General features: G+C 40.5%; 1 protein-coding gene across 4 annotated transcripts in view; it reads right to left on the reverse strand.

Moving 5' to 3' along the window:
• LOC133915953 (nuclear transcription factor Y subunit A-7-like) overlaps positions 1 to 21,974 on the reverse strand; it is a 32,893-nt gene that overhangs the window by 4,926 nt on the left and 5,993 nt on the right. The window lies entirely within an intron of this gene.

Raw genomic sequence — 21,974 nt, forward strand, 5'->3', positions numbered from 1 at the left:
GAGAAGTTCAGGGGCTTTATTGAAAAATTACCATTTAAAAGGATTATCTGAAATTATTTTTAGATTGAAAAACCTCTTTTATGACATGGCTGCTGACTGGTTTGACCCATAGGCAAAAGGGTTGAGATGGCAGCTGAGGTGGCAGGATGACATGGCAAAACGGCTGACTGGGTTCAAGTATGAACACGTGGCGCTACGCTATTGGTTGCTGAAGGGGCACGTTCGGATCTAATCTCGGCCGCACAAAATAGATCCGGCGACTCAGAGGAGCTCAGCTATCGGAGAAGGAGGTCACAGCGGCGCCAAGGGGGTTCGAGGCGGCGCACGGCCGGGAAACTCGCCGGAATCGGCTCCAGCTCGCCGGCAGCGACGACGAGCGGCGAAATCCAAAGAGGGAAGCACATCGGTTCCGTTTTAGGGCTTACCTTAGGCAGGGTGGCACGGGATGGGCTCGGCGACGGAAGGGATGACGGAGGACCTTGGGATCTCGTCAGGAAGGGGTCTCCGGCGGCGCAGGAACCAAGGCGACGGCAGGGAGAGCTTCGATGGACTGCTGCAGTTCTGCTAGGCTGCTCGGGTGAAGCTCAACGACGCTAGGGCTGCTCGACGGCGTGCTCAACCGAAGGGCGGCGACAATGGCGGCGGTGGGGCTCGAGATCGACGAATTCGGCTCGGGACTCGGTGGGTTTGGGATGAGATGAGATCGGGAGAGGGGTTCTGCTTATATAGGCTGGGTCTCGCGCGGAAAAAGGGGAAGGCGACGGCTCGTACTCCTCTCGGACTCGGTTGATGGCGTGGCGGCAGACTCCGGGTCGGAGACGACGGCGACGGCGAAGGCGGCTTCTGCGTAGGCGTGTTCGGCGTGTTCGGCTGGGGTGCGTGACGCTGGGCCGGACCGAGGCCCAGGCAGAGGAAGACCAAGGCCGGCTGGCTGGGCTGAGGCCGAAAAAAGAGAGAGAAAGGTTTGGGTCGGGGGGAAGAAAAGGCAGCCCGAGAAGGTTTATTTTTTTCTCTTTTTTAAAATTCAATTTCAAATTCAAATTCAAAACAAATCCACTTCAAATAAAATACATCAAAAGCCAAATAAAAATCCTATTTGGCTAATTCAGCATGAATGCATAATAATCAATTATATCCTATGTCAAATATATTTTTCTTTTATATAAAATAGGATTTTACCCCTTTTAACTATTTGAACTCATTCTAGCAAATTTTTAAGAAATTTCTAAAGGTGAAAAAATTAGGGTGTTACAAGAAGTACACGCAGTTATTTAGGAACCTAAAGCTTCTACAACTGAAGGCAAACTATGGTCGGACTGATAAGAGTTTTAAAGCATTACTGGATCTGCTAAGGGACATGCTACCGGTGGAAAACTTGGTGCCCGAGGGTGTCTACGACGCGAAGAAGATAATTTGTCCTTTAGAACTAGTAATAGAAAAAATACATACATGTAAGCAGGATTGTATCTTATTTCGTGGAGAGTATGCAAAGCTAGATCAATGCCCTGTTTGTGGAATCCATCGATATAAGCGTAGAAATGACTATGCTGACGGGGATAGAGGCAAGAAAAGTAAAAGGCCTCCTAGAAAGGTGATGTGGTATTTTCCTATAATTTTCCGTCTGAAGTGTTTGTTTGCTAACAGATTGGAGGCATAATTTGTGCATTGGCATAAGGAGGGTTGTAAAAACGACACAATAATACGACACTAAGCGAATTGTGCTCAGTGGCGAACCATTGATTCCACATTTGGTTGTATAGGTGAAGAATTGAGAAATATTAGGTTCGCTACAAGCACAGATGACATAAATCCATTCGGTAACATAAGTACCTCACATAGCACCTGACCTATTGTATTGTCGATATACAATCTTTCACCCTGACTTTGTAACAAGTGGAAATATATTATGTTGTCGATCTTAATATTAGAGACAAAACAATTTGGCAACGATATCGATGTGTACCTCCGGCCTTTAGTCGATGATCTTAAGAAACTCTGGTCGGAAGACGTCAAGGTTTGAGATCAGTACAAGGATACTTTACCTTGTACGCTATATTGTTTGTCACCATCAATGATTTATCAGCACTTTGTAACTTATCAGGTTAGAGCAAAAGAAAAAGTGAAGCTTGCCCCATTGCTTAAATGACACATGCAATTTGAGGTTCAACTCAAAGAAAATAGTGTACATGCGGCATCGACGTTTCCTTCTTAGGAAGCATCCGTACCGAAACATAGACAAGTAGTTCGATAGCACAAGGGAGAAAGCGTTACCTCCAAGACATTTTAGCGGGGAAGATGTCCACAATCAGGTTAAGAATATCAATGTTGTCCTTAGCAAGCAAAAATGATCCTCCAAGAATGAAGAACAAAAAGAAATATAGAACAAGAAATCAATACTATTCGAGCTAGAGTATTAAGAAAAATTAGACGTTCACCACTCTATCGACAACATGCATGTAAAGAAGAATATATACAATAGTCTGATTGATGCATTGCTCCAAATGAAGGGAAAAAGGAAAGGATCATGAGAACACACGAGCTGACCTTGAAGAAATGAGCTTAAGGCCGGAGCTCTATGCATATGATACGGACAAATGAAAACACCTACCACAAGTAGCTATCACTCTCTCTAAGAAGGAGAAAAAAGAATTCTATGAGTTCTTGCACAGTGTGAAAGTTTTCTTCGGTTACTCGTCCAACATCGCAAGACTTGTTTCGGTGAAAGAACTGAAAATGAATTTTGCCATGATAAAGTTCCATGATTGCCATGCGATGATGACATCACTGCTTACGATAGCTATTAGAAACATCCTCCCAATTAAGATTCGCGAGGCTATCCTGAGCTTGTGCTTTTTCTTCAATGCAATTAAGCAAAATGTGCTCAATCCAGACTTGCTGGAGGAGATAGAAAAAGGATACTTTGAGATTTTATGTATTCTTGAGGTATACTTCCTACCATCTTTTTTTGATATCATGGTACATCTCGCTGCTCACCTTGTGAAGAAGATGGACTACCTTAGCTCCATGTTCTTGCATCACATGTTTCCATATAAGAGATATATGAGCATTCTCAAGTCGTACGTAAGGAATCGAGCATTTCCTGAGGGATGCATTGTGCAGGGTTACACGACGAAGGAGGTATTGGAGTGATCTATTGATTACATTGACCCAAATAATCCAATTGATGTTCCTAAGTCTCGTAATGAGGGGAGGCTCGCAAGTGTAGGGGTTCTGAGAAAGATGACAATAAGTCATGATCCCTAGGCATATGACCAAGCTCATTTACTCGTGCTGCAACAAATAAGCAAAATATGCCCATATGTTGATGAGCACAAGCAGATGGTGCTAGAAGAGAATCCAGGGCTGACAGAAACTTGGGTTGCGAGACAACATATGCAAAGGTTCATGACTTTGTTCCAAGATCGAATCAGACAATCGAGTACTCATACAAGTACTCTGATAAAAAGACTGGTATCATGTCCTATATACACAATTATGACATATCAATGGTACGATAGACAAAGATACACATTTTACACGGTTGCTCAAGATGAGAAGAGCATATACCAGAATAGTGGTATTCGTATAAATGCTTATGACAATGACTTGCAGAGGGGCACATACTACGGTCAAATAGAGGAGATCTGGGAGCCGAACTACTTGGGATTTAAGGTAGCCCTGTTTCGGTGCCGTTGGGTACATGGGGCAAAGAGCGTCACTAATGACAAGTATGGATTCACTAGCGTTGACCTCAAACATGTTGGATACAAGTCTGAACCCTTCGTACTCGCTAAAAATGTTCGCCAAGTCTTTTATGTGACTGACACAACAAAGAATAAACGTCATGTGGTTCTCGTTGGGAAAAGACACATCGTCAGAGTTGCAAACATCATTGATGAGAGTTCAATCAATTCAATAAAATCCCCCTTTTGTTACTGCAATTGTGCTACACCTTTTGCCGACCGAGAAAACTACATACCTTCACTCCGACCATAACAAAGGGATCCATGTCAAGAAAGCATAAAAATGACAAATTTGAATTTGAGTGTCAAATTTGAAATATTAATGTCAAATTTGAATTTGCATATATTAAATTTGTAATATTAATGTCAAATTTGAATTTTAGATTTCAAGTTATTTGAATTTGTAACAGTAATGACAAATTTGTAATATTAATGTCAAATTTGAATTTATATATATTAAATTTATAATATTAATGTCAAATTTGTAATATTAGTATCAAATCTATCAAAGTGATAGGTGACGGATGATCATGTTAACCCGTCACCTGTGACTTTCTTGACCGGTTCACTGATTGGTCATAAGTGACGGGTGATACTATTCACCCATCACCTATGACTTGTTTTAAGTGACGTGTGCTTATAATATGTCACAAGTGATAATATTCACCTGTCACCTATAACCTTATAATATATATTGGCTGAGATCCTACCCTTCTTCGTGTCATTTTGCCTTAGCCCTAACTCGTTACCGAGCTGCCTTCGAGCCCAGGAGCCCACCGTCGTCGCCACCGTCTCATCAGACCAGGAGCCCGCTGCCTGCGCCGCCACTATCCCAGAGGAGGAGGTTGCCCTTGCCGCCCTCGCCCCCATTGATGAGGAGGACTAGGAGCCCGGTGCCGTTGCCTTCCTCCGGCCGCCACCGCCGCCCCAAAGGAGTCCCGTTCAAGTTAGTTTGCTCTTTCTCTTGGCTACGATGAAATTATGTTCATATTTTGATTTGGTGCGAGCCTTGTGGGTTATATGGTGTATCATGTATCTCTAGCGTTTCTTGGATGAATTATTGGGGGAGGGGTTGGCTTAGTGGTAAGTCATGTCCTTCTAGTTTCTTAGATCTGATCAAGAAGTGAAGTTAGTAAGTCAGCATGTAACACACTGGTTTTCAGAATTTGTAACTTTTTAAAACTTTTCAAGATTATTGAACAGCTTCACCTGTAGAATAGGTTTAAAATCTATTTTCATAAATAATCAATCAATATAGATTCTTTTTTGCATTGCATGCTGAGTTTTGCTAGGAGCTAGGTAAACACATTTGAGTTTTTTTTCTTTATCTTTCTCTTTAGTGTTTTGAGTGAAAAATGTTTTGAAACGTTTTTACAAAACTCAATAGTGAATAAGTTATGGATCTTAATGGTTGGAATTCAAATCTTTGAATTTATCATCTCTTCAATCCTTAATCATGTCTGATCTTTCTCTAGTTCAACTCAAATCTTATCCAAATCCTTGTTTAAAGCCAATCTTTTCTTTTCCTCAAATTCTAGTTAAACCCTATTCAAATTTCTCTACAAAAGTTTCTTTTCTAAAACCCTAGATATGCTTAAATTGCCATTTGACCCAATTCTACTCAAACTCAAGCTCTTGACCGGCACACAAGTCTTCTAGAAGGCCCAACACAAAAGATCCACGAAATAACCTCATCTTCCCATGCAGTTTTGGAGTTCGAGATGGTCTCGTTGAAAGCTTTGATTGAAACCTATGGAAGTCCCCTTTTGGATAATGGAGCTAGGAGTTATAACCCTTAAAATCAGTGCTGCGCGGATAAGTCTCAGTTCAAACAGTTTATCTTGTGACGTATTTTTTGAAATCAAGATGGCATTTCCAGAAGTTCTAATGAATACCAAAGTTATAGATCTTTTCGAGCAATACAATTTAGAGTCTAGAAACGTCCAATTTGGAGTTTAGACAGTAGAGATATCGTCCTCGGAATAGAGGGCTATGAAAAAGAAACCCTAACCGACTCGAACTTGAATCCGAGTCGTGTCCGGCTTGGACTCCACCTCGGACAGCTGCCCCTATAAATAGGTGCTGCACATCCTACCCTACCCCTTTTCCATGCCTTCAAGCCCTAGCCGCCGCAGCTGCCTATCATTATGTTACGGTTTTTTTTTTTGCAATTTGAAGTTTATCTGGTGTTTATTTGATGTTGTTTTTGTTTGTTGATAGAATACACGATTAGTCGATAATGCTTCGGATCTATTCGCGGAACCTTAAGACCAAGGTTTCAACAATACTGAGTAATATTGGGTAAAAAGCAAGTGTACTTCTTAACCATATTGCTCCTATATTTTAAAATGTTTTATTTTATAAAATTTACATGCAATGTCATTTGATGGGAAGTCACCTATATTAAGGTTTAACTAGATATTCTCTTATCGTTTTTAAAGCCTAAGTGGTTTATGGTTAGATATCTTTCATGAGTAGAATTGCTTAGCCATACTGTCGAGAATGTTGAGAAGTGTCTTGTATTTGATTAATGAACTTATGCAACAATGATGGTTAATTAAATAATGGCATAGCAACATGGAACCTTAGACCTTGAGCAAGATGTGTTGATGATGATCGTAGTTATGTTGTTGATTTTTTATTTGCTCAAGTAACCTAAGTAAGGATCGGTTCGTGGAGCAACAACCCAAGAAGTACTGTACCAACCATGAGCTCCTATACGGGTCTGGCTTATTAATTAGTGGATTCCAGTTTGTGTGTGCCAAACCGTAAGAGTGGTTATGTGGGGGAAGGCTTTTAAGCCAAAATCATTTGGTTAGTGGTAAGAAATGTGTAGTGGAAAGGAAGAGTAATTCTTTCTGAAGCTACAAGACGCAAGAGCAGGCTTCTGGGTGGCGTGGCGCTACTTTAATAGCAGTGAAATCTTAGTGGGCATGCACAATCTAGAGAAAACTTTGTAACGGCTTTGTAGTGATCTCCTGGCCGCACACCTCGAAAGTGTGTAAGCGTCTAGCTAATGCGGGCATAATAGATGATTTAGTCATTTGCTTGCAGGTGATGAAATCATGTCTCGTGGGGAAAGCTAGACAACCTTTGTAGATTGTAAAAATCTGATATATCAGTTGTGCTCACGGTTATGAGAGACTTAGATCCTCACATGATTGATTGGTGGTGAAATGATTTGGTTATGGTGATGAAATGGTTTTGGCTATGGTTTGTGGTGTTGGATGGTACGTCTGGTGAAGGTTTTGATCAAAGTGTTGACCTTAGTGGTGATGTTGGTGGGAAGTTGGGTTAATCTTACTTAATTTAATTTACTTAACTGTGTTTTATTGCTTGCATTTATGCAAATAAACCTATGTGTTAGTCTATCATTGTCATAAGCATGTATATTGTTATTTTTCTATACTCTTGCTGAGCGCGTCATGTGCTCACACTTGCTATTTTTTCTATGCCATGCGACATGTGTGATACTACTCAGTGAGTGAAGATGTTGAAGACTATCAAGACGAGGTTATGATGTTTTAGACATGTATCTCCCAATCGGTTGTCTGCGGTTTTGTTGGGCACAAGTGCTTCTATTTCACTGCAGATATCTTCCTAGAAGATAATATATGTCGATTGCTAAAAGAGTTTAATGTTTATTTTGTTTAAAGTATTACTTTTGTTACTTCACATATGACATCCTTATGTGTGTTAAATATTTTAGGCACCCATAAGCTACATCCAGTTTGGTCCGTTAAAACCAGATGTGACAGAGATGGTAGCAAAGTCATACTAACCGTAGGACGTAAGCCTAGATAGAATGATCGTGCCATAAGGTCATATTTTAAAAATACTATTTTGAAAAAAAACCTCCCCATGCTTTTATACTCTCTCAGATCTTCTCTCCACTTACATACTCCAACCTATTAAGCAAAATAAATTTCCAGCACACTCCACCTTACAAACTTTTAGTTATTGAACCAGACCCAGTTACTTCGATTGAGAAGGATGCATTTGACGATCCCACTTGATGCTTATACCTCGAGATCCTGATGAAGTTGAAGACACTTCGTTACAAGGAAGAATCATGTACCACAATATTGAAGACATGAAGATATACCTTCGCGCTACTCTCAGTTTTAGTTTTTCGAGTCATAGGAGGATTTTTTTGGTATTCTTTAGGAATGTTAGAACGATGTTATTAGTGTGCTTTCGTGTAGTGTGCCTTGAGTGATTTGGATTTTTTGTTTAAGTGCTAGAGTGCATTGTTGGATGTTTTAGCATCTGGTAACAACAATATTCTTTATTTATCTCTATAGTAATAGTACAACTGGGTTTTCTCCTTCTAGTCCTTTCTCTTCGTGTCCCAACCTTCCTCTTCAATTCTGATTAGATGATGAACACAAAGAAAGATCAGTATGATGAGGACACCAACCCCAGCAACAATGACAGCGACAACCAGCATACGCTACCACAGTTCAACAAGGAGCAACCCTTAGCAACACAGACTTAGATCCACCAAAGTATGGCTCAGAACATGAAAAAATTGCTACAAATCACTTAAACTCTAAGTGCACAAGACGAACATAGTCAGTAGGACAACAGTAAGAAGAGGAAGACACCATTCCAAGGACAAGAAAGTAACGCACGTCCCCGTTTGTCAACTCAAACTCCTCAGCAAGAGCCTATACTCCATCCCAACAATTAGTACAGGCCTCAACCTCAACCCCAAGCACCTGTTCAATACTCTGATTATCAGACACTCCGTTATACTCCGCCTGCCACTCATCAAGCCAAGAACAACATAGCTACTCCCGCCTCAAGCAAATGATGTTTCCATTGTGGAGATGAATGATACTATATGAATAGGTACCCTAAGAACTTTCCAAATCAGGCCAACACTAACACTCTAAAACCTACTCGATCTCAACCCCAAGCACGTAATGAAAGCCAGATGCTCACTTAGAACAACTATGGATAACAGGACACCAGGACGCAAAACGGTCCTTGGGAACTCAACATCAGTGATAGGGTGATCACCTATAGCCAATTTCAGCCAAACAAGGCAAAACGTTTCAAGAAGTGCGGAAATCAAGTTGGATCAGTGCAATAAGGCAATACCGTCAGTCAAGAAAAGGATGGTACGACAAAAAAAAACTCCTCTACCATGCCCCAACATTCAAAATTCCCCATCCTGCAAATCTGGGTGAGAATAGAACCCAAGATTCTACTAAAAAAAAAGTAGTGTGTTTCCACTGTGGAGGAGGACATTACGCCAGCAGATGCCCCAAGAAGTTTTCCGCCTGGAACTGGATCAACCCTCAACCCCAGATGAAGACCTCAGTTCAGCATTCAGGCCGTCATGATGTTCAAGCAGCAACTCAAGATAGTCAAGCTTAACAGGATGTTGTCAAGCCCAAAGAAGCTCGGTAGGCACCAAGAAGTTGAGAGTGATATACCACATGTCAAGTGCAACCTTGTAATAACGAGAATCCGATGTTATCTCTTCGTATCATCAAATCATGTGGCTTAATTACAATCTGTTAAAGACTTAATGGAAGTTCGTTTCCCCTCATTCTATCCAAGAAATGTTAATGTTTATCCACTCTATCTCTAGTCTATCTACTTCTTAATAACTCATAATGCATGTCAAAGAAGTCCTCTAGCATTCCTTTTATGGGGGGTAAACCTATTAGCCACTTTGGAATCTAAGAACGTAGGTGCCATCTCCAAAATGAACTGGTATGCAAAGTTAGGAAATAGTGAAGTGAGACAGAAGAGTTATCACAACACAACTATGTTTCAAGGAAGTCAACCAGAGTGATGGAAGGAGTATGAAACACTTAACCTAGGTTTTGACATATATGTGGAAGCAACTGCAATGGGAAAGGACTGCACTTTAAAACAAGATATCCACAAAAGTCAGCTCGAGGGTCGGAAGATCAAATAAGTCAGGCAAGTCACCGAGGATAGTAAAGTTTCAGTATTTATGAAAGATAATCAAGGCACAGTACGATTCAGAAAGAAAATCTTTGCATCTAAAAAGAAGTTTATTATATAGAGTGATTCTGAAAGAAGCTCATGATTTAGTGAATTTCATTCACCTCAGAAGTACAAGGGTAGTTTGTCTATACGGTGTATCTAAGGAGATTGTGTCGGATCAGGGTACATAGTTCACTTCAAGATTTTGGCTGAAGTTATTTATGTTGAGGGAAACTAAACCGAATTTCAGAACAATATGTCATTCCTAGACTAAAGGTAAAACAAGGAAAGGTAACTAAGTTTTGGAGAATACACTAAGATAAGAGTTTTCTAATGACAACGACTACTGAAGAAGGAATGAAATATTTAGGAAAGTTTTACATGTTCAGGGAAATCAATCAAGGTTTCTTGAGACAATTGAGAAAGCCATCAAAAGCAAAGTAATCAAAATATGTCAGTGTAATGAGGTCACCACAAGAACAAAAAGCAATTACAGAAAGGGAGAAGAAATCATAAAGACCAAGTTCCCTTATCTCTTTTCTATTCTGTCCAAATCTCGAGGACGAGATTCCTTTAAGGGGGTAGATTTGTAACATACTGGTTTTCAGAATTTGCAACTTTTTTTAAAAAAATTCAAGATTATTGAACAGCTTCACCAGTAGAATATGTTGAAAACCTATTTTCATAAATAATCAATCAATATAGTTTTTTTTTTGCATTCCATGCTGAGTTTTGTTAGGAGTTAGGTAAATGCATTTGAGGTTTTTTTTCTTTTTCTTTATCTTTGGTGTTTTGAGTGAAAAAGGTTTTGAAAAGACTTTTACAAAACTCAATAGTGAATAAGTTAAGGATATTAATGGTTAGAATTCAAAATCTTTGAATTCATCATCTTTTCAATCCTTGATCATGCGTGATCTTTCTCTAGTTCAACTCAAATCTTATCCAAACCTTTGTTTAAAGTCAATCTTTTCTTTTCCTTAAATCCTATTTAAACCCTATTTAAATTTCTCTACAAATGTTTCTTTTCTAAAACCTTAAATATGGCTAAAGTGTCATGGATCCAATCCTGCCTAAGCCCAAGCTCTTAGCCGGCACACAAGTCTTCTAGAAGGCCCAACAGAAAGGATCCATAAAATATATGAATAGTCGCAGAGTCCAGAACAACCTCATCTTCCCACACAGTTTTAGAGTTTGATATGGCCTCAAAAGTAAATCTTGATACTAACAAAGTTATAGGCCTCATGGAGAGCTTTGATTTGAACATATGGAAGTCCCCTTTTGGATAATGGAGCTAGGAGTTATTGTCTCCGAAATCAGTGCTGCGCAGATAAGTCTCAGTTCAAACAGTTTATCTCATGATGCATTTTTAGAAATCAAGATGATGTTTACAGAAGTTCCAATGAATACCGAAGTTGTAGATCTTTTCTAGTATTACAATTTGGAGTCCAGAAACGTCCAATTTGAAGTCCGGACGGTGGAGATATTATACTCAGAATAGAGGGTTGTAAAAAAAAACCCTAACTGACTTGAACTCGAACCCGAGTCGTGTCCGGCTTGGACTTCAGCTCGGACAGCCACCCATATAAATAGGTGTTGCAAGTCCTCCCCTACCCCTTTTCCAGGCCTCCAAACCCTATTAGCTGCAGCTACCCTGCTTGTGCGCCGTCATTCGCCAGAGTCGCCACCGTCGCCGCCTGTGATGCACTACATCATCGTCTCCGCGAATCCTCCTCCCCCGATCATCAAAGCAAGATAAGGACCCCTCCTTATCCTTCCTTACCCCTATTTTATCATCATATTAAGTCCCTAGCCAAGACCTAGCCTTGGCCAAAGCTCAATCTACGCTGCCACGGTCGTCGCCGTCGCGGACAGCCGTGCCGTTGCCGATTGGCATCGCTGTTCCCGGCCAACTAGGTCACCATTTACCATGCCCTTTAACCAGCGCATGCACATGATGTTCCCCACACCCTAACCAACCAGGTCGTCCAGTAGAGCAGCCAAACCGCCAGGATCAAAGTCGACATGCCCGCTGTCCAGTTTCTAAACGTGTTCTACACGCGCACCGGGTTTGCTTTCGCGTTGCCCGTCAATCCATAAGCTGCATGGAAGTGCCATCTGCGTCACTGCATGTCCCATGACGTCTTCTACGTGACCCTAGGATACTATCACCGATTGTGCAGCGACATGATCGAAACGTGGTTGCTAACCATAGCATGTCGCAGCAGCCACCCATCTCATCTCCGTTGATTGTTCTCCCTCTCAGGAGATGATCTTCCTAAACCCATGCTATATGATTTTGTTCCTGGGATATATGAACAACTCTGTTCAGACGGTTACTCAAATTGCATAGAAATCTCTAGGACGCGTGCATCTTCGTCGCTGCATCTAGACGCGGCCACTACCTCAGATGACCCCTTCCAAAACCGACCATACCTTTGAGTTAGCTTTTCCACATTCTACACTATGCTTCCCTTGTTTCGCTGAAATGGCACTGAAGCCCAACGTTAATGTCAGTGACCACGCTCCTTATTGCTATCTTCGACAAAACCTGAGCCGTCACCACTACGCAGAATCGCCGACAGCATCCTTAACCTAGAAGCCTCCTGCTATTCGATCCATCATGGATGGTCGAGACTAGACCTTAGCGCACCCATTCTTTAATCCAAGACGGTGCTTGAATAGCTTACCAAGTCAGCACCACATCATATTCCTTAGTCTAGTCAGTGATGTATAGTCAGCCTATACTTCTTAAACCTTGTGCAATGATGATGTCAAACCTGACACAATAATCGCACGGTAAAACCTTTTCCCATAGGAAAATAACTCTAGTAAACTAGTCTTTCTTTTTCAACCTAATCCGTCTTTCGAAAGCCTATCATGCTTCATTGTAATTCCAATTTATGCGATTCGTGTACTAAATTCTTCTTAAATTCATGATCTAACCATGCTAGTTTTAGGTATCAATTCTCACATCTCTAAAGTAGTTATCCTTTATTAACATCTAGATCCCTACAACATGAAAACATTATTTTTATTAGGAAATTTATGGTTGTCTCAACGACATATAGGTTCTGGTCAGATCTACATGTCATTGTACCACAAACATGAGTTTATGATACTAAAAAATATATAAATTGATAGGTCACATATGTTAATACTTCAAACAATCATTTCAGTCATTTCATATTAAGTCTTTTCTATTATTTCAAGTGAAATTCTAGTTCCTATCATTTTATCTTTCTTCAAAAGAAGACCAACCAATTTCGTTCTTCTTGTCTAGCTCAACCAAGATCCCAGTCCATCGTTCTGTTCCTATTATTTTTACAATTTAGAGTTTATCTGGTGTTTATTGGATGTTGCTTTTGTTTATCGATAGAATACATAATTAGTTGATAACGCTTTGGTTCTATTCGAGGAACTTCAAGACCAAGGTTTCAACAACACTGAGCAGCATTGGGTAAAAACAAGTGTACTTCTTGATCATATTGCTTCTATTATTTAATATATTTTATTTTATAAAGTATGCATGCAATGTCAATTTGATAGGAAGTCACCTATGTTAGGGTTTATCTAGATATTCCCTTATCGTTTCTTGAAGCCTAAGTGGTTTATGGTTATATGTCTTTCATGGGTAGAATTGCTTAGTCATGCTATCGAGAATGTTGGGAAGTGTTTTATACTTGATTATTAATTGAATAATAACATAGTAACATGGAACCTTAGGCCTTGAGCAAGAGGTGTTGATGATGATCGTAGTTATGCTGTTGGTTTAGTTTTGCTAAGTAACCTAAGTAAGAACCAGTTCGTACAGCGACAACCTAAGAAATACCATACCAACCATAAGTTTTTATAAGGGGTCTGGCTTATTAATTAGTGAATTCCAGTTTGTGTGTGTCAAACTGTAAGAGTGATTGTGTAGGGAAGATTTTTAAGCCAGAACCATTTGGTTAGTGGTAAGGAATGTATAATGGAAGAGAAGAGTAATTCTTTCTAGAGCTACAAGATGTAAGAGGGGGCTTCTAGGTGGTGTGACACCACTTTGACGATAGTGAAACCTCAACGGGCATACACAATCTGGACGAAATTTTGTAACGGCTTTGTAGTGATCTCCTGACCGCACACCTCGGAAGTGTGTAAGCGTCTAGCTAACGTGGGTATAATGGAGGATTTAGTCACTTGCTTGCAAGTGATGAAATCACGTCTCATGGGGAAAACTGAACAACCTCTACAGAAGTAAAATCTGATATATCAGTCGTGCTCACGGTCATGAGAGACTTGGATCCTCACATGATTAGTTGCTGGTGGAATGATTTTGCTTATAGTGATGAAATGGTTTTGGCTATGGTTTGTGGTGTTGGATGGTACGTTTAGTGAAGGTTTTGATCAATGTGTTGACCTTAGTGTTGATGTTGGTGGGAAGTTGGGTTAATCTTCACTTAATTTAATACTTTTACTAAAAAGTCTTTTATTGCTAGCATTTATGCAAATAAACCTACGTGTTAACCTATCATTGTTATAAGCCTTCATATCGTTATTTTTCTGTATGCTTGCTGAGCGCGTTATGTGCTCACACTTGCTATTTTCCCTATACCATGCAACATGTGTGGTACTACTCAGTGAGTGAAGATGTTGAACACTATCAAGACAAGGTTCTGAAGTTCTAGAGGTGTGTCTCCCGATCGGTTGTCTGCGATGTTTTTGGCACCAGTGCTTCTGTTCCACGGCAGATATCTTCCTAGAAGACAATATATGTCGATTGCTATAAGAGTTTAATGTTTATTTCGTTTAAAGTATTGCTTTTGTTACTTCAGTTGTGACGTCCTTACGTGTGTTAAACATCCTGGGCACACATAAGCCGCATCTGTTTTTATCCGTTCAAACCGGGTGTGACACATCACATTTGTGACAAGCACAATGGGTTATTCATTTAGTAATCTCTTATGATTCGGTTCAGTCGAAAATGAGTAAAGTCAAGAAAAAAACTTATACATTGGGTTTGGAAGAGTTAGTTTCTTTTGATGTATTGTTTGTTCATGATTATAGATAGTGAAATTCTATTTCATCAATCTGTGTAAGTTGAGTTGGTGGAGTCAGGAATGTATAGAGAAAATAGTTTAGAGTCTTGCTTGGCATGAACCTTTTTCTTGATTGACACCCACCTACATCTGATCCACACCCTCCATTTAAAGTATGTGCTTGTATTTACGGTAGTGTTGTTTATTATGCAATATTGACTGTGCTAGAATGGATTTATTTAAGGGGTATATGGAATTTCATAAGGAATTGTATTGGTTTCTAAAATGAAGTCAAACCATCCGACAATTAGTGAAGGAAGAAAGAAAGAACATTGTAGTTCTCGATACATTCAGTCACATAGTACAAGCATTTGCTTTAACTACTTACCTCTAGGATGTTTGTTTGCCTTATCCTAAGCCATTTTGTTCAAAGCGCTATCTATGCTATTCTGGTTTTAGAGTCCAACCATCTTATCAAACGTAAATGATTGTTACCAATGTAAAGAGAGACTTCCCAATTCTTGTGAGGAGTTGGATCTGCTATGAGTATGAGAGCCTTGGTTAAACCTTCTCTATATCTATATCTTTCTTTTATACATCCTATATGCTACACCTGATATTTGATTGCTATATCTGTCACTGTACTCTAAATATTCAACAAATAGATAATATTGGACTTTTGATGTCCAATACCATGTCCATGTAATGTTGACAACTGAATATCATGTCAACTTGATACTTGTAAGAGCCAACTCAAGTCACACCCTCCATTTAAAGTATTTTCTATATGGCTCCCTATACTGGATCTACATGAAGTAGACTTTGAACATGCCTTAGAAGTTTTGTTGAATGCTTCTTCCTGAAAGAGCCAACTCAAGTCTAAATCATACAAATTTAGGACATTATGTATTTGTACCTTGTTGACTAACAATGGGATAGGACTACAGATAACTTGGCAAATGTCAATTACCTGGACGGTTTTGTACTTGTACCAATAATTAATTCCAAATTTGTTAGTGATTATGTCTTCTAGTTTTATTTTGTGACCGAGCCGTATATGATTGACCTGTTAGAAGGGCCCACTCCCTGCAGCCTTGTAATCAGGCCTGGCGGGTATTACATCGAAGTTGCAAAGGGCCAGGTGCTTCCAGACGTTCATATCTTACATACGGTCTCGATACATGCTGGCTATGCCATCGTTACGATGGACATGGTACATAGTAATGCCACCGATCATGTGTTGAAACTCCCCAATGATGAAGTCACAACACTGGGTGAAACTCTTCGTCAAAGGATCCAGTGGAAGAGGAACGACATCATAGTTTCCAGCGTATCCCAATCTGGATGAGCTTCAAGTGCACCGCCGCCGCACCCCTCACTTCCAGAGAAGGCCTTCTCCTCCAGAGAAACTAGCTTTACTGCCTTCTGTAGGGATCGATGATGTCCTAAGAGGAGAGTGAATTAGGACACTTAAAACTAATTGGCTCTAAAAATTTCACAAGATAAACCTATATCAATTTCTATCTAAATGTGTTTTAGATTTATCTAATGTGTCTACTCTACCCCTCAAAAGAGATTGCTAATATGTAAATGCAGAAACGTAAACAAGGTAGAGAGCAAACTTGGCACAAGTGATTTTTATCCCGTAGTATTGATAGCATAAACACCACCCCTAGTCCACATTGGAACAACCACGTAGGCTATAGCTCTTAGACGGTACCTGGTCACAACCCTTGAGCCACCTAGGCCTCAAGTAAGTTAAACCACCAAGCCACCAAGGCAAGACCTCACCACAAGCCTCTCTTCCAGTCACTTGCCGTCTTCACTTCGGAGCTTGAGCTAGTAAGGCAAGGGTCTCCGTGTCCCCATACAAGAGTCTTGCCGCTGCTCTACACCAAGTCAGAGGGTTAACAAACTTGAGCCACCAATGGCCCAAGATGCTGACGAGTCACCAAGACTCTAAGATACCGACGTACCATTTGATACAATGTAGGTTCGCTCCTTGATCCCCTCTCTAGGCAGTAATCACCTAGCAACACTTCTCTCTTAGCCTAATATCACTAATCACTTACTAATCTATGTGCTAATTACCTTGGATGATCACTTTTAGCACTTTGGTGGCTTAGATGTCTTCACTATTGTATATGAGCTTCCTTTGGACTCTAGAAACTTGAAATGACCGTGTGGAGGGGTATTTGTAACCTCAACCCCACGGACTAGTCGTTGCCACAATAGCTCAACTTTACTGTATACGCCAGATGATCCGATGTAAACAACATTGTACTCATCGGACCATCCGACGTGTACATCATCCAAAAACTAGTCGTTGGAACCCCACTCAAACCTTCTGTGAACACCGGACATTCAGGTGTGTTCTTCACTTCATCGCCAGACCTTCTAGCGTGTACACTGCTTCTACGAACCGAGCTATTTTCTTCTCTACGCAAAATACTCCGGCATGTATATCATCAGTGTGTCGGACCATTCGGCGTGTTGATCTTCACTCTTCAACACTTGCAACCTTCTCTGCAAGAAAAACTCCAGCATATTCAACTCCATATCGCTGGACCTTCCACGTGTTCTTCAGTTTTCTTCCCTGTGACAAAAATACTCCGGTGTTGCCAACTTCAAGCATCAGACAATTCGGCGTGTAGATTCTTCTCTGAGCTCTTCTGTCATAAATACTCCAACGTGTACAACTCGAGTATCATGAGACCTTCTAATGCAGTTATTTTTCCTAAGACTTCTCTAATTCAACTAAACTTTGTCTCAGGTTTGGTGACTTCTTTATGTATTGCATCTATGAGACCTACTAAATCATATACTTGACAAACATATTAGTCACATTGACTATATTATTATTAATCACCAAAATCACATACATGCCCTAATAGGGACATGTTTGCTACACCTCCGCATCCGGCGGCCTCGCTTCCAGCTCCAATTCCGTCTCCCCCAAAGAGCCAAAAAAGAAGGAAAAGGGGGCTGAAAAGAAAGGCTCTAAGAAGCACCTGCCAAAGAGGTTGAAGACCATTGTACCGACAAAGAAGTCCATGAACATTGGAGCAGCATGGGCTAGTGTTCGCATAAAATTCCAATATGGGAAGCCCTTGATGATGGTAGATGATCTAACAAGGACAAGATAAGTATGTGTCGACCTACATAATTACTACATGCAGACTTCTAGAGACACCAAGGCTCAATCCATAGTTATACAATACAAATGATGTCACTTCTTAACTGAAGATTGCTACTTTCTTGTGGGTTTCAATGACTTATATGACCTCTTCAACCTTGATGCCATGGACATATGGTTATTACGGATCTTCACATTATAAGTCCTTTGAAATTGGACATTCATTAATTAATACCACTAAGTCTTGAATCTAATTATATTCTTATCTATAGACACGATCAAATAAACAAAGAAGAATAAGGAGCTCATCGGATTTCTTGACCCTAAGCCCATTACAATCTTGGTCATTCAACTTCATAGCAACTACGCTGTGGACTATGTGGCCAGGACAATGCAACAATATTTCAAAATGGACTACCTATTGAGTGCCCACAACACCAGTAGACATTGGGTCTTATTGGTCATTTGCCTCAAGTGGAACTTGGTGTGGTACCTCGACTCATTTAGACTAGTAGGACCAAAAGGCAAACCTTGAGAGAGTGATTATAGCGCTGTAAAAGGACTCCTCGATGTGTAAGTTCTGACTAGCTTAGTTTACATATTTAACTTTTCTAGGATTCAAATGTTTTCTAATCGATCCCTCTTTATACAATGCTTTTGATAAGTACTTTCGAGCTGATCCTGACTACAACGCGAAAGACAGCTGCAGATTGTCACACAAGACTGGGTTCACGGTAAATGCTATCAAATAGATTACTAAATGCTCTCTGTTGCTATTTTTTTCCTTTTGATTTAACAGTAAATTTTCTTTTCAGCAGTGCCACCAACAACCACTGGGCAATGCTTACGAATTCTATATTGTATGGAACATGCTCCTCACGATCTGAGCAAAAGAAATGAAATCCCCTGATGTAAATTCAATATAAGTTATTCATAACTAATTTTAGTAATTAGTTTAATCCCATGATAAAATGACATTGGTTACGCGTCAAATTATGCAAGATTTTTCAGATTGTTTTTTCGACAACGCTATATTCCCTAAGATGCGACACCGGATCACCGAGTTCATGATATCTGAAGTCATCAACCCACGTGGAGAGTTGCACTATAGAAACCCTACCTTGTGAGGTCTTATGTAATATGAATTGATTGAAATTTTGTAACATTTGCGATTCTGTGATGAATTGATTGTAACTTTGTAACCTTTGTGATTTTATGATAAAGTGAGTTCTTATACAAGTGTGTTTGTCAATATGGATTTAGATGCATTGCTGTTGTTTACAGGGAGAAGATGACTACCAAATCCTGACTATGCTTTAGGATGTGGCAAGAAAACAGAATAATCATGCACTTATGTTAAGTATAAGTGTGTCTCCAATGTGAAAACATAAGTGATGGGTGAATAGGTTACCCGTCACTTGAGTGACGGGTAACCTATTCACCCATCACTTATGTCTTTCTCCTCAACAAATGAGAGACGCACGTCAGTGACGGGTCACGGTTATGACCCGTCATCTATGATCTCATTGGTGATGAGTCATTACCTATCACTTATGATTAGTCATCTGTGACGCGTTCAGAGTGATGGGTGCAAGACCTGTCACCCATGACGGTTATCATCCGTCACCCATAACTTTTTTTCTCACTTAGTGGAAAGAAAAATGTAAAATATTTATCAAAATATTTTAAAGTGCTTTAGTTTATCATGCCAAATTAAACTATGATAAATATGAAGCTTGACTATTAGGAATATGAGTTCCACTTCAGTAATAATACTCAATCTGTTCTAAAACTCACAAGTTTAAAACATGAGAAGTTTTATTGTGCTTGCAAAGTAATCCAATCCCACCACCTGCTTTTTCCTCTACAGCCGCATCATTGGACTCAGAAGTGTTCTCCATGATTTGTTGCACGAAATATCACGCGATTTGTAAGAAGCCATACCTGACTCGATCATGAGAACATGCAACATTTGTGATGGATTCAAGGACCTGGTGAACTTGTGGATTACGCTGAGAAAAAATAGCTGTGCTCATGTGCACTTATCCATCAACGTAGTTCATGTCCAGCCATTGTTCAACATGTAATTTCAACCTTTTTTTAGTGTTCGTTAATGTGCTACCCTTCTCCAAATTCCTACATGGTGGATGCTAAACAACACTGGTATGTATTCAACTCCAGTGACCACAGCCTGCCATATTGCTTGGTCAGTAACTGCTTTGCTATTTGCAAGGTGCCATCAGCTCGTCGCACTACCCTACGCATGGTGTAGCTACAGTTTTTACTGGACTCCGTTTCATTCCACTGGCTGCCTCCGATCCCACAATCCGCCGTGGTCCAACCCAGTTGTCTACTCGTCATCTCGCTCCACAATCCGCTGTGGTCCAACCCAATTGTCTACTCATCATCTCGCTCCTTGTCTCCTCGATTCCATGGTGCTGCGACAATACAGACGTTGGTTCTATTCACAAGGTTGGAGGCATTGTGATCACAGAAATTAAGCGGATAAATATGAAACTAGATGTGATTTTGTTTCATCCCATAATAGACGGGATTATATCTTTTTTCATTTTACCCCATCTCAATTTTAATGTTGTAACAATTTACCAACCTAACCTTCCATCCTATTTTGGTACCTGGTCCACGATTTTGGTACCTTCACATAGGTTCCTTTGATTGTTAAGCATTGAATTGCCACTAATGGATGGTCCACACAATTTTCAAGCACCATAAAACACCTCATAAAACATAGTGGTGGCAGAAAACCGATAAAAAACTGAAACTTGCAATTGTTATTTGAAAAGTTACCATGAATTCTCTTTATGTGGGATTTGCTTCCTAAATTTCACTTCAGAAACCATTTTGGGGCTAGAGCAGTCAGTTTCGGGCCCATGAAACATTTTTTAAACTTCTAACTAGCGTCTATTATACATGTTTATGTGAACAAAGTTGTCAGAGAAAGGGTTAGTGGCCCTGTGCCAGCAACTCTCCTGAGTGTCCGCCAAGAAGGAGAAGGCAGACGCCGAGCTGGAGAGCTGAACGAAGGGTATGTCTCTGGTGACCCCAATGTGCCACTTCTTCGCCTTGTTGCTTTAACACAATACTCTGCAGAACTCTACGCGATCCGAGAAGACATGGCCTAGGAGGGGGCCAGGTGTTAGCCACCTAACAAGAACTCGTCGCACCCCTCAACATCTTCCAAGAGGTGCTTGCCGAAGTTGGGATCTAGGTGGAGACTTCCGGTGATGGCGACGTAGCCAAGCTGGCCACCTGGGCGACCCAGCTCGCCTAGGTGTACAGAGGACTCCAAGGGAAAGTGGTCGAGCACCTCTCGAGCCAAGCCAGGCAGAGCGTAGAGCAAGCGGTCGCCTTTGTCCTGGCCATCCTGAAGGACCACTACCCAAATATCCACCTCGATGCTCTCCAGGATAGCTTCAGGGAGGAGTCAGACAAGTTGTCGACAGAGAGGGTGGAGGGGCTGACCGGGTCAGCCAAGGCTTTCGTGGACGTTATGGACTTCGGACTTGGGTCCTTGTTGTAGATTTTTCCTTTACCTTGCGGTCTGTAATAAACACTTGACAGCTTTTAAGACTTGTAGGAATTTAAATGCTTTTTGCATTTGATGGAAGTACTTTGTGTTGGACTCATTCGACAACATATCATGATCTCCTTATTGACTTCTTTCTTTGATTAGTTTGGGACACGTTAATCACTAATCAGAGCATTTATTATGACCTGTCTTAGGTCCACTTGAGTGGGAGACGTCATAGCCGGTCACTCGTGGAACACGATAATGATCCATTTCTCAACCCTGAGTTTGCAACATAACAATCTTTCCCTTCTTTTTAGAGTTTGTTTTTAGATGGCACACAATATGTCATTTTTGATTTCCAACACCTAGTACTTGTTAAGTCCCTAACTGTATGTCCGAAATTTTTTTTCTGGATAGACAATGTAAATAGAAAAAACTTAATAAAGCAAAGATAACTTATATTGCTTTTGGGTCGAGAAAAGCTTTTCACCGTCCCAGGTTCGCGTTTGGGACGAAGGACCCGAGAAGCAGCTTACCCCGTTTGTCAGGCATGAGGATGAGCAGAAAGACAAGTAAGGAGG

The sequence above is a fragment of the Phragmites australis genome, chromosome 4, assembly GCF_958298935.1.
Source record: "Phragmites australis chromosome 4, lpPhrAust1.1, whole genome shotgun sequence".
NCBI lineage: Eukaryota > Viridiplantae > Streptophyta > Magnoliopsida > Poales > Poaceae > Phragmites > Phragmites australis.